General features: G+C 37.9%; 1 protein-coding gene across 1 annotated transcript in view; it reads right to left on the bottom strand.

The window, feature by feature from the left end:
- Window positions 1-14,466, bottom strand: part of LOC147018634 (uncharacterized) — a 195,090-nt gene that overhangs the window by 113,416 nt on the left and 67,208 nt on the right. The gene's annotated exons all lie outside the window — the stretch shown is intronic.

Genomic DNA, 14,466 nt, shown 5'->3' with positions numbered 1-14,466 from the left:
ACGCATTTATTTATGAGAAAAATTCCGACAGAGTGCAAAAACCTTTTTAATGTCCAACATGCACATTTGAATCTTCATTTTTAAAACATAAAGAATCCTTAGAAATGTCTTCACTCTCTCCTCCATTTATTTAAGAAAAAAAAATGAAAAACTAAAATTGAAGTCAATATCTTTCCCCTGAAAACGATGTCAATGGTCTTGTCAAAAATATTTCTAATAGACTTGTCAATTCTTTGTTTTCCTCCTCGGTGCGTTGAGATTCATTTATTTTCTGTAATACCCCCAATCTTTTTTTTTAATCTCACTGGTTTCTATATTTATTTATTTATCTTCTCTCTCTTCTCTCTTCTTCTCTCTTCTTCTCTCTCTTCTTCCTCTCTCTTCTTCCTCTCTCTCTTCTTCTCTCTCTTCTTCTCTCTCTCTCTCTCTCTCTTCTTCCTCTCTCTCTCTCTCTCTCTCTCTCTCTCTCTCTCTCTCTCTCTCTCTCTCTCTCTCTCTCTCTCTCTCTCTCTCTCTCTCTCTCTCTCTCTCTCTCTCTCTCTCTCTCTCTCTCTCTCTCTCTCTCTCTCTCTCTCTCTCTCTCTCTCTCTCTCTCTCTCTCTCTCTCTCTCTCTCTCTCTCTCTCTCTCTCTCTCTCTCTCTCTCTCTCTCTCTCTCTCTCTCTCTCTCTCTTCTCTCTCTTCTCTCTTCTCCTTCTCTCTCGTCTCCCTCTCCTCCTTCTGTCTCAGTTTCTTCAATTCCTTCCTCGTCCCTTACTATCCTTGAATTACTTACACCCCATAGAATATCATACATATATTCATCGGGAATTCTTGTTATTCCTGCATCAAAAATATATTTTTTTACAACAGGAAACCAATAGAATATCTTCTGAATTTCTAAAAGAGCCTAACGTTATCTTAACTTTATAATTTTTTCATTATTTAACAATTTAATTAAATCTAAAGTTGTTGGTTTATCAACATCGGTATAAAGCCAATCTTTTATTGAAAATACCTCATTCTTATGTTGTAGAACATATTTATTAAAATACCGAATACCCTTTTCTTGAAGGTATGCTTGGACACAGAAATAATAATTTTCTTGAAGCCTTCTTGCTGTCATTTATTTATTAGAAATATATGACAGAATAATATCATGACACGAAACACCTCCCCATCTTCCCATAGTTAAATAATTTTGTATTTCCTTACTTATAATATATAATCCTGTTTTTTTCTGTTTTCATGATATAAACTATGGCAAAACCATTATCATATTTACCCTTATTAAATTATTTTATTTATGTATGCCCCGGTTAGAATAGGTGTACGATATCCCTGTGTGTCGTAAGAGGCGACCAGGGTTGCGTCAGAAAGGGCATCCGGCATAAAAACCTATGCCAAATCATTATGCGGACAACAAAACGAATTTCCATACCGGATCGGTCGAGGCCCGGGTTACCAACGACGCCACCGGTACCGGTGGTCAGCAGGGTACCAGTGGAAATTGTGCTACTGCTGGGCGAAGGAGGAGGAGGAGATGGGGAAGGCGAGTCCGGAGGCAGTGGGAGAGGGGGAAGAGTAAAAGTGTGGAGGTGAGAGTTGGAACTCTGAATGTTGGGACGATGACTGGCAAAGGGCGAGAGTTGGCTGATATGATGGAGAGAAGAAAGGTGGACATACTGTGTGTACGAGACCAAGTGGATGGGGAGCAAGGCCAGGAGCATTGAAGGTGGTTTCAAACTGTTCTACCATGGTGTGGATGGGAGGAGAAATGGTGTCGGGGTAATCCTGAAGGAAGATTATGTCAAGAGGGTATTGGAGGTAAGGAGAGTGTCTGACCGAGTGATAAGTGTGAAGTTGGAAATTGAAGGGGTGATGACGAATGTCATCAGTGCATATGCCCCGCATATGGGGTGTGAGATGGAGTATAAAGAAGATTTCTGGAGTGAGTCAGATGAAGTGGTGGAGAGTGTATCCAAGGATGAAAGAGTGGTCATTGGAGCAGATTTCAATGGGCATGTTGGGGAAGGGAATAAAGAGGATGAGGAGGTGATGGGTAGGTACGGTCTCAACAAGAGAAATGTGGAAGGGAAAATGGTGGTAGAGTTAGCAAAAAGAAAGGAAATGGCAGTGGTAAATACGTACTTCAAGAAGAAGGAGGAACACAGGGTGACATACAAGAGTGGAGGAAAGTGCACACAGGTGGATTACATCTTCAGCAGGAGATGCAACCTGAAAGAGATGAGACTGTAAGGTGGTGGCAGGGGAGAGTGTAGATCGACAGCATCGATTGGTGGTCTGTAGGATGATTTTGGAGGTGAGGTTGAGGAAGAGAGTGAGGGCTGAACCAAGGACCAGATGGTGGAAGCTGAAGGAGGAAGAAGGTTGCGTGGAATTTAGGGAGGAGGCGAGACAAGTGTTGGATGGTGGTAAAGAGGGGTGGGATGATTGGGCAACTACAGCAGAAGTTGTGAGGGAGATAGCGAGGAAGGGACTTGGTGTGAGATCTGGACAGAGGAAGGAAGACAAGGAGACTTGGTGGTGGAACGAGGAAGTATAGGAAAGTATAAGTAAGAAGGGGTTGGCGAAAAAGAAGTGGGATAGTCAGAGAGATGAAGAAAGTAGGCAGGAGTACAAGGACTGGCGGCGAAAGGCAAAGAGAGAGGTGGCAATGGCTAAGAAAAAGGCATATGACGAGCTGTATGAGAAGTTGGATACAAAAGAAGGGGAAAAGGATTTATACCGATTGGCAAGACAGAGGGACCGAGCTGGGAAGGATGTGCTGCAGGTTAGGGTGATTAAGGACGCAAATGGGAATGTGCTGACGAGCGAGGAGAGTGTGTTGAGAAGGTGGAGTACATTGAGGAGCTGACGAATGAAGAAAATGAGAGAGAGAGAAGGTTGGAAAAACTGGAGATAGTGAATCAGGAAGTGGGGTGGATCAGTAAGGATCAAGTGAGGACTGCTATGGAGAGAATGAAAAGTGGAAAGGCAGTTGGCCCAAATGATATACCAGTGGAGGCATGGAAGTGCTTAGGAGAGATGGCAGTGGGGTTGTTAACCAGATTGTTTAATAAAATCTTGGAAAGTGAGAGAATGCCGGAGGAGTGGAGATCAAGTGTCCTGGTTCCAATTTTCAAGAACAAGGGTGATGTGCAGAGCTGTGGAAATTACAGAGGGATAAAGTTGTCAAGCCACACCATGAAGTTGTGGGAAAGAGTAGCGGAAGCTAGGCTGAGAGGAGAGGTGACGATTTGTGAACAGCAATATGGGTTTCTGCAAGAATAGAGCACCACTTATGCGATGTTTGCTTTGAGAATGTTGATGGAGAAGTATAGGGAAGGCCAGAAGGAGTTACATTGTGCGTTTGTGGATTTAGAGAAAGCTTATGATAGGGTGCCAAGAGAGGAGTTGTGGCATTGTATGAGGAAGTCGGGAGTGGTGGAGAAGTATGTGAGGATTGTGCAGGATATGTATGAGGACAGTGTGACAGCGGTGAGGTGTGTGGTTGGAATGACGGACCGGTTTAAGGTTAAAGTGGGATTGCACCAAGGATCAAGTCTGAGCCCTTTCCTGTTTGCAATGGTGATGGACAGGTTGACGGACGAGATCAGACTGGAGTCTCCATGGACTATGATGTTCGCGGATGACATCATGATCTGTAGAGAGAGCAGGGAGCAGGCTGAGGTGACCCTCGAGAGGTGGAGGTACACACTGGAGAAAAGGGGAATTATAGTCAGTCGGAGTAAGACGGAGTACATGTGCGTAAATGAGAGGGAGGGTGGTGGTATGGTGCGGTTGCAAGGAGTTGAGGTGGGGAAGGTGGATGGGTTTAAATACTTGGGATCAACTATCCAAAGTAACGGAGAGTGTGGGAGAGAAGTGAAAAAGAGAGTGCAGGCAGGATGGAGTGGGTGGAGAAGAGTTGCAGGAGTGATTTGTGACAGAAGGGTAGCTGCAAGAAGGGGAAAGTATATAAGACGGTAGTGAGACCAGATATGTTGTATGGTTTGGAGGCGGTGGCGCTAACAAAAAGACAGGAAGCGGAGCTGGAGGTGGCAGAATTAAAGATGCTGCGATTCTCGTTGGGAGTGACGAGGATGGACAGGATAAGGAATGAGTATATTAGAGGGACAGCGCAGGTAGGACGGTTTGGAGACAAAGTGAGAGGGCGAGATTGAGATGGTTTGGACATGTGCACAGGAGGGAAGCGGAGTTTCTCGGGAGAAGGATGCTGAGGATGGAGCTGCCAGGCAGGAGGAGAAGAGGAAGGCCAAATAAGAGGTTCATGGATGCGGTGAGGGCGGACATGCGGGCGGTTGGAGTGTCAATGGAAGATGTGGAGGATAGAGCGAAATAGAGACGGTTGATCCGCTGTGGCGACCCCTAACGGGGGCAGCCGAAAGAAGAAGAAGAAGAATAATAATAATAAGAAGAAGAAGAATAAGATTAAATTCTTTTATTTGTTGTTTACTCATCATGCTTCCACAAAACTCATTCTCTCTACCAAGTGGATAATGTTCTTCCTTACGAGACTGATAGAAATTGTTCCACGTCTTCGAGGTCAATTCTAAATGACCAATTATACCCTAAATCATTCATATCATACCCCCATTGTTCTCTTATCATTCAAACGATACGCCCTTCTTTATAAAAAATTATTTTAATTCGAACTGTGAATTCTGTATGACCTGGAGATAAAATCAACACTTCTGTATCTTTGGAATACACGGCCGTTTTATTTAAGGATATATATTGTGATAAATCACTTTATCTCAACAAGTCATTCGCGTCAGTCGGGCTTGGATAGTTTATTAATTTATAAGCATTTTTCATATTAATATTTTTTGTTCTACTATATTTCTGTCGTTCAGCCTGTGCCTTTGTGTAATAATTTGATAAATCAATATCCAGTTCTTGGGACACACCAAAGATAGAACCATCTTTACCAACATAAGTCATTTATATTAGATTAAAAATAGTCATAAAAATTTTTATTTTTGTTGAGTTGAAATAACACATTTCGACATAATTGACCACAACACTTGGAATTTAATTCTTGGACTTGAAATGTTTGATAAACACCATTCTGTAAGAATTTTATGACTTCAACAGGTGGTGGAAAACCAAAACTCTCAAATTAATATTTGTCTTGACTATTAAAAATACAAACCCAATGAGAACCTTTCCCACTATTATCTTCTAAGTTCATAATAATATTCTTTGTATGCTTAGGCACGTTTGTTAAATCATCTCATACAAATAACCACATTATGAATTTTTAATTTCTTGCAATATTTGAAACGTTGTAAATTTGATGTTGTATTCTTTCCAAATTCTTTGAACCACTCATCAATGCTCATTTATTTATTATAAAGATATAATCCATTACCCCTTTTAGTTAATTTTACACCTGCTTGTGCGATAGAATAAAGCATATCTCCAACTAACAATCTCGCTTTATCAGGCAGACTTTCAAGATTTTCAGCAAATACTACAATTACACCACTTCCACTATTTGTTTCTCCAACTCTTTGTTATGTCTTTCCAATTATTTTTGAGCCCGGCGTTGAGCCTTCCTTTCATTGGCAGTTTTCACCGCTGTTGAAATACCACCCGTCAATGCTCCAACCGCACTTAAACCAGCAAATAAAGGAATTAGAAATGGGAGAAATCCTCCACTCGTCTGTCTTATTGAATATTTTTTTAACATTGGTTTTGTCATTTTAATTTTAAGTGAGCCAGTATTGTTCAAGATTTTCACCTGTTCTCTTGTGAGCAAAACATCAATTCTTACTGCTTCTTTTCTCTGAATTGTATTAACGTAAAACATACAAGGCTTTTGATTTTGAACACAAGATAATAGTTTATGAAGATTGATTTGATTAACATATACCCCAGTTGGTACTTTACCACACATTTATTTAACAAAAAAAATGTGAGACGAATCATAACACGATTATCTGCATTAATCTGTAATTCTGTTTCTTCCAAAAGCAAACAATATGTATCAACTTCTTCACTCTCTACTCTTTCAATGTATAGGGAAGTATCCACACGATTAGAGTTTATAGTTTCCTTTTGAGCACTCAGATCAAACGCATAGATTGTATACAAACTTTTAAATGCAGTCATATCCAAAATAGGTTCTTTATTTCCATTACTTTCACACACCTTTTGGTAAGACTTGTATGCTTCAGCAAAATCATTTTTTTCCCCAATTAATTTCCAATCAATCTCGTGGATAAAATGTTCCATCGAGAGAAACACGAAGTTGTTTCACCTTAGCATTATCACTCAATGCATTACTCTTATCAGTAGCAGTATCACCATCTGGTTAAAAAAAATGATCCACAGATATCACGACTTTCCTTCCAGAACACCCAAATTCCACGTGTCAGTGGTTTGGTTTTGTTTAACTTGTTGACATCTTCTTTTCAGGTATGATACATTGAGTGGTTTCTTTGAGTTGAGTCTTCTATTCAACATCTCTTCTGTTTTAAGATTAGGAGTATATTCACTAAAATACCAACTCATTTCATCAATTACAAATTTATTCTGAGCACCAAAAGCACGAGCAACACCAAAAAGTAATCTATTTTCATTATCATTCCTTTGTAGTTGAAATCTAATTTTAAGACCAAACAGAACTTTATCATGATCACAAAATCCAAATATACCTTTAAGAGGAACTGCCACAGCAAAACAATTAACTGCTTTTGCATCATCATTATACATTCCTTTCCTTTGATTATATCCAGGGTCTGTGTTTCTTCCAGTTGACATATCAGGAATAAAACCTTCGACAGCCCCCTTTCCCATTCTATCACCGAATGAATATAGTGTAAATTTCATCATTTCAGATACAGCAGAGACCTAATCAACTGCTTCAACTTCTTGTGTTCCAATGTATAAACGAACACTATCAAACATTTTTCAGAAGAAATCATTGACGAGTGTTGCGTTTGTGTTATTCCCAGCCTTCGTGAATGTAAATTTACACAACAAGAAACTTTCGGATACATTCAAATAAGTTTGTTGATTATTTATTTCAAAACTTTTTGAACCATTTGCATTCCAGTCTGTTCCAGCGATTGCATTTACCTTGAAGTAATCTTCTTTTTTAGTGGGGTTCGAGACGACAATGGTATCATCCAAATCATAGATACTATCAATTGCTTCCATACTTGTATTTATTGAGGAAAAAAGATGGGAAAACTTTTGAAACCCTGACCCAAGTATTTGAATAATTTTCTGTCATTCTTGGGGAGACAACTGAGTTTTGCCTTTCTTAATTTCTTTTATTGCTTGTAATTTATGAGATTCCTTTCGGGCATCTTTTATACTCTTTATGGCACCTGCTACATTTCCCACAGCAGAAGCAGTTGAACCAATTAGGTCGTGATGTTTAAGAAAAGTTGAACTGATACCCATAAGAGTATCAATTATCCCATCTCCTCTAAATTGATGTCCGACACCCCTTTGTCTCATAGCTTTATAGTAATCTCTATCAAGATACATATCTTCACCCTTGTTGTATGGGGAAAGGAACATCCCATCCCCCGTAATTATTTAATATTTTCCCAACTCGTGTTTCCTCACAATAACCATCGTATTTATTTATTGGAAAACTTCACGTAGGTGAATTCTGATGGATACAACTTCTCCATTAAAATAAATCATACGATTATCTTGGTCGGTTATCCTAAAATTTACTCTCTGTATGGTTTTTCCTGACACAGGGAGATAAACTAAATTTTTAGGTTCCATATTGAATTTATAACCAATTGGGGTTGAGTATGCGCTGAATGAAAATATTGCATTTGTTTTTTTTCCATCATTATAAGCACCATCAATCAAATCACAGTGAAGTTATACCGAATTTATGCCTGAGGATATTTGAATGACATTATCACTGTAAAATGTCCCATTCGTTTCAATCTTTTTTGAGGAGAAACCCAATAACTCTCTAAATGAATTATCAATTGTGAAATAACCTTGTCGTTATTTTTAAGTTTTATCGTTGATTTTGAAGTATGTTTTTGAATATCTATAACAATTATTTTTGGTTCATCACCCTGTTCTTTCATAAGACGAACAATTTCTGAAGATATTTGAGAAATCTCACATGCTCCGGGTGAAACTGTTATCGTTTTGTATCCACTTCCCGGATTATAACTAAACTTATCATTTTTCTCGCTAATATTAAATTAGGTATTATAAGTTTCCATGGATAATCATGATGCCTCATGTTCTTTTGTTGTGTCAAGTTGTAGTGGGTATGGGAATGAAGATGTGTGGTGGCTTGTTGTGAAATTGAAACTCAGGATTGTGCTTCTCATCTTATTTAATGAGATAAATGTCTTCATATTGATATTTATTAATTATTTTCATGTTCATCAACTGGTCTAAAATGGCTGATGCTTCATTAAAAACAATTGTTATTTCCAGCCTTCTTACTACCGAACAACAATAACAGTCTATTAACTAATTGTGATGGGTCATTTGGAAGAAAACTAACACCTGAACCAAGGATACTTCAAGCCTGAATAATGTGTTTCTCCTTCTCATTCTTCCTACTTTTACCAGAAATACTAACCCTATAATTAAGAGTGTCCAGCAGATCAATATATACACTATCATCATTATTTTTCTTATCCAATGGTTTCTCAAAATACTCTGATTCATCCCTCACAGTTGAAGCTTGTCTTCCATCTTTTGTGAGAAGAAACATTAATCTCGGAGCTATTTTAACAGGGAGTTGAGCAGAACTCAAGAACCTTAATTCATCATTAAATATCAATCCCTTTTCTTGAACAAGATGAAATATTGCTGGTTGTTCTGTTGGAATGAGTCCTGCTTTCGTTTTTGAATCCACTGAATATTGATCGTTTTGAAGAGCATTTACAATCTAATCAGGGGGTTGCTTAATCTCTTCCAGTTTTTGAAATAATCCTTCATCATCATATTCTAATTCTCCGATATGCTCGAATTCTTCCTCCGTCATATAACTGAAATCTTTTGACATTTGAAGTTTTTTTAGGAATATATTCTATTGTGGGAACTGTGGAAACATCTATAATTTTTTCTTGGGAAGTTTTAAAAAGTGGTTTAAAAATTTTCTCTTGATTCTTTCAAATGCTTCTTTCCCCGTTAGTTTCTGTCTGCGCTTCTTCTTTATGTCTCCCTGTTGTTTTACAACTTTTGAAACCAACTCTTGATATACCTTAAATCTTCTTGTTCTTTCTTTCGCATCCATTTATTTATTGGAAAATATTATTTAATGAATTGTGAAGATCAACAGGGAAGTTTTCCTTTTCATCATTCAAGTAGATGTGTTCAAATAAATCCTTTTCTTTAAATATTTCATCAAATTCTTTATTAACATGAATACGAGTTGTAATTTCTTCTTCACTAATACTTGTATCTCTGCTTTTCATACGTCTACGTTGAGTTTCTTCATCAACATCAAAACCGAATGATAAAATCTTAATCCCCCTCAGATGTTTAATAATTTGTCTCATTCCTTCTGGATTAGTTTCTAATATCCCAAGACCACCAGATTTTAGTTTCTTTTACTCACTCTTACAATGTGAATATTTTGTTGCACCAAGAGAAACCTCCTCAAATATTTGACCTTCATTCCTCAATCGCATATGTTCCTGCACTGAAATATAGTGATAATCTTCACCTTTCACTTCTCCAGGTCTTATTGCTCCAGTTGTTGTTGATACAATGCGTATCACGGGGTGTTTTTAAAGTAAATTTACAATATTCTCATTAGTACTATACAAGAACCTTGATTTATGAATTTTTTTTCCAGAAGCAGATTTACCCACAAGATTTGTAATAATAGTTGTCATTTATATATGTAATTGTTTATAAAACAAAAAATATATCCCTTAATATCTCATCTTGTTTCACAACAATATATTTATATTTTTCAGTCGTGTGCTTCATGTAATCCCGAAATTCCTTTTTACGACATAATGTTGAACAATTATCTCTCCAAAAATTGTTTATATCTATTGAATTTAACTTGAATAAAATAAAAGTATTAGCATTGTTTCGGATGGAACGACAAAGAAGTTGAAAGTATGATTGACTGAGATAAATACAATTACAAGAAGAATGTCTCCCTCTTGTGTAGTAGGTGTCCATTACCGTTTGGTTTCTCTCATGAACACAATCAAAGATAACGAGGTTCTTTTTTTTATTTATCCAAATCTTGGGGAGAAGGTATATCATCTGTATTATCAATAAGAATACAAGTTATCAGTTTTGATTTCTTTTTATATCTCTGTGTAACACAAAATAGTTGTATTATATCTTCAATGTTATAATCATTTAGATCAGGGGTCAGGAACGTTTTTGACTCAGAGAGCCATGAAAGCAAAATATTTGGAAATCTATTTCAGTGAGAGCCATATAATATATTTTAAGACTGAATTCAACTAAATGTGAGTATAATAAGCCTCTGAATATATTCTTTTAAATAATGTTGTTGTAATACTCACCATTAATGGGACTTCTGGCACTGCATGGATTTGCTGATGGCTTTGTAGTCTGGTTGGTACTTGGTGAGGTTAAGCTTCATGCAAGCGTTGAGGCTTTCATCCGTTAGACGTGATCGGAGGTTGGACTTGATGTTTTTAAGATGTGAGAATGACTGCTCACATGCATACGTAGATCCAAACAAGGTCAATACAGCAATACTCACATGCTGCAGTGTGTGGTATGGACAGGAAGCGCGTTCCAAGTTTTGATAATCAGCTAGTCTTCGGGTTGAAGTTTTTTCATTTCTGTCCACATGTTCTTGCTCGCCAAGTCCGCTTTCTGTCGTGCGATTCTTTCCAAATCTTCATTCAGTGACTTGAACTTATTCACCCACATGTCTGAGGCCTTCAGGTCAGCCACTTCTGCTTCAAAATCTCTGAGGGAGACACCAGGAATGTAACTCAGGTCGGCTGTGTTCAGTGAACACTCGTTTGGATGGGTCATGAACTTAAAAAGACGAGTGTGCTAACGAAATTCTCCAAAGCGTGCTTTGAATGACTGTAGGAGACTGGATGTGAAGCCAGCTAACTGGTGGAGATCAAAGTTTTGAGTGGGCTCACTTGCTGTGCATGCATCTTTAAATTGTCTCAGTTTTTCAAAATGTAGTAAACGACCGATTTCAAGATCCATGATAAAGAGCTCCAGCTTGTTTTCAAAAGCAAGCGAACACGGCTTGTTGAAGGGATAACACTGTATTTCCAATGCTTTGCATTTTCACGTTGAGCTGGTTCAGATGTTCAGTCATATCCACGAGATAGTAAAACTTGAGGAGCCACTCACTTTCGGCTAGCTCAGGATGCTCAATCCCTTTCATTTCAAGGAAAATCCGGATTTCGTTCAGGCAAGCCGCAAAACGGCTAAGCACATTCCCTCTTGACAACCAACGCACAGTGCTGTGCAAAAGCAGACCGTGATAGTTATTTCCAACTTCATCCAGCAGTGTTTTAAACTGGCGACCATTTAAGGCTCGGACAACAATAAAGTTGATCACACGAATGACCAGCGACATCACTTCGCCAAGCTGCCCATCACACAGCTGAGCACAAAGTGCCTCCTGGTGTAGAATGCAATGGAAACTTAGGATGGGTCTATTTTCATGTTCACGGAGAAGTGCCACAAATCCTTTGTTTTTCCCCACCATACACGGAGCACCATCAGTACACACTGAGATAAGTTTATCCATAGGTAGATTTTTTTCTTGAGCGAACTCCATGAAAGACTTGAATAAATACTCATTTCTTGTGGACCCTTTTATTGGCAGAACAGCAAGACTTTCTTCGCGCAGTGTATCACCAGCAGCATATCTTGCAATCACACTGAACTGCGACAGATGGCTTACGTCTGTTGACTCATCCAAAACCAGGTAAAAGAACAGCGCTGTATTTATGTCCTTCACTTGCGTTTCCTCCACTTGGTTTGCCATCATGATGGTACGATCATGAACAGTTCTTGCCGACAGAGGCATGTCTTGTATCCGTTTGATTATCTTGTCTTTGTTCGGAAGATCATCAAAAAGTTCATTGGCTACATCCAGCATGAACGTTTTAGCATACTCGCCATCTGTGAATGGTTTTCCGTTCCTCACTATTGCTAAAGATCCAGCAAAGCTAGCGGAATTATAGTCACCTTGCCGGGTCCATATGCGGAGTTGCTGCTGGCTGGCTTGCACCCTGCTCAGTAGCTCTTGGCACACTTTCTTTCTGCTGTCTCCCGCAGGGTATTTTGATGCAAAGGTAGCATGGCGTGTGTCGAAGTGCCGCTTTATATTCGACAGTTTCATCGATGCAATTTTGTCATTGCAAATTAGACACACCACAGAACCTGCTCTCTCCACAAAGGTGAATTCTTTGGCCCATTCGTCCTGAAATGTACGATACTCCTCATCTTTTTTATTTTCGCCATCTTCTTCGTCGAAGGGTTAGCTTTGAGCAAATGAGAGAGAGGGAGATGTTGACCCAACTGAGGCTTGGCAAATAGTGAATCTGGCTGGCCTGCGCACGGGCTGACATACTCGAGAGGTGCGGCGCGGCCGGCCGACTCTGGGATGCTGTCACCTCAGCGGTGGCGCGTGATTGGTCGAGATTAATTCCGCTACGCGTCTTGGCGGCGGCACGTCATTGGAGGAACCGAAATCACTCGTCGCCTCGGCCGCATGACTGGACGAAACAAAAACCGCTTCAGCCAATTCGGAGGCGTTTTTTCTTCTCTCCTTCTGCCAAGTTCAGCCCAGCACGTGAATGAAGCACGACACCATTCAAGCTATAGGTAAAGCCTCCGCGAGAAATATTGGGCTTTCAAAGTTTCAAACTCCAATTTTATCTGCGATGCAATCATCAGAAGAGCCACACCTGACTCGCGAGCCACACATTCCCGACCTCTGATTTAGATTGTTTTGAAGTTTAAATAAACCGATTATATCTTCTTTTTGAAGACCAGCATTAAAACCTTGTGAGAGTAGTTGATACTCTAATTGAAAACTTGACTTTGTGAAAATTATTAAATTATCATAATCCAAAAAGTTGGGAGTCATGAGCATCTTTAAAAATAAGCAGGTTTTTCCACATCCGCTTGAACCAACTATGAGACATCTTAATGAATTTAGATTTTTATGATTGTTAAATTTTATATTATTTTCCCAAATGTAAAAAAAATCACTCATTTATATATTTGGAAAACAGATTATTTAATTTATTTTTGGCTTTTTTCGAAACTCTATATTTATCCGAAGTTCGGGTTTAATAAGAAGATAATCCATTATTTTATTTACACAATATCTTGTGTTGATATTTCCCTGAAATTGACAATCGTGAATAATATTTATCAACAATCCTTTGAACATTTCTCGAATATGTTCAGTTTCTTCCCTTGTAAGGAAAGGTGTGTTATCACGCTCATACTTTACATTCATTTCTCTAATCAATCTTGTAAAGTAATTCATTTTTGGTGTAAATCTAAAAGAATTATTTTCCTTTTTATATTTTTATCATTAATTAGAAGATAATCACAGAATATACATTGTTTATAGGCTTTTGACTGTGTTTCATCCCCATCTATCACACACAAGACAATTCTCAAATTTATCGTATGGAGAATCAGGGAATTCAAGAGGCTCAAAATCTAACATATTTATAAAGTACAACTTTACTTAAACTAAAGTTCATCTTTGGTATCATCTTCGGTACTTTCTCAATCATCTATAAAACTACTTTCATAACTATCGTTTCAACACAAACTCTCGGTATCATAACTGTCATTTGAACACAAACTCTCGGTATCATAATCACTCTCATAATCTTCAAAATCTTCAGTTGAATAATGACTCATATTTAATTGGTAGAAAAAAAAAACATTACCATCGATATCTATATACTTTTTTTCATTAACAGATTCAACTACAACGTTTTTTATATTAAAGGTAATTTTAAAATGATCATAAACTACGATTGAACGAAATGTCATTTCACCTGAAATATTAACATCCTTTATTTCATCAGGATTTACATCTTTAGGGTTGTTGAAAAAAAATACACATTTCTCCTTGCATATTTCAGATGGTCTTACGTTTTTTTCTAAAGCTTCATCCACAAGGTTTTTATTTTTTGATACTTTTTCTTGTTTCATTGCTTTTTATAGTTTTGAATATATTGCTGGAAGGAGAGGAGAAACTTTTGTTAGAGCTACTTTAATTGATGTTCTTCCAGGTATATTAAAAGCCCTTCCACTGAAGGAAATGGAAGAAATCATATTATTTACCATAATTGTTTTTATCCAATAGTTGTTATATTTATCTTTGTTCAATTTTACATCCTTGACATATTTCTCAGTATCTTTTACAAATGAAGAGATTGATTGAAACTCGTCTTTTGTGTCTTGAAACATTGTATTTATAAAAAAAGTTGAAGGATAAATTTGTTTTAAGCATAGA

Source organism: Eptatretus burgeri, chromosome 10 (genome assembly GCF_056783735.1).
Source record: "Eptatretus burgeri isolate ZD-2024b chromosome 10, Ebu_testis_v1, whole genome shotgun sequence".
Lineage (NCBI taxonomy): Eukaryota > Metazoa > Chordata > Myxini > Myxiniformes > Myxinidae > Eptatretus > Eptatretus burgeri.
This window is presented reverse-complemented; position numbering and strand designations above follow the sequence as displayed.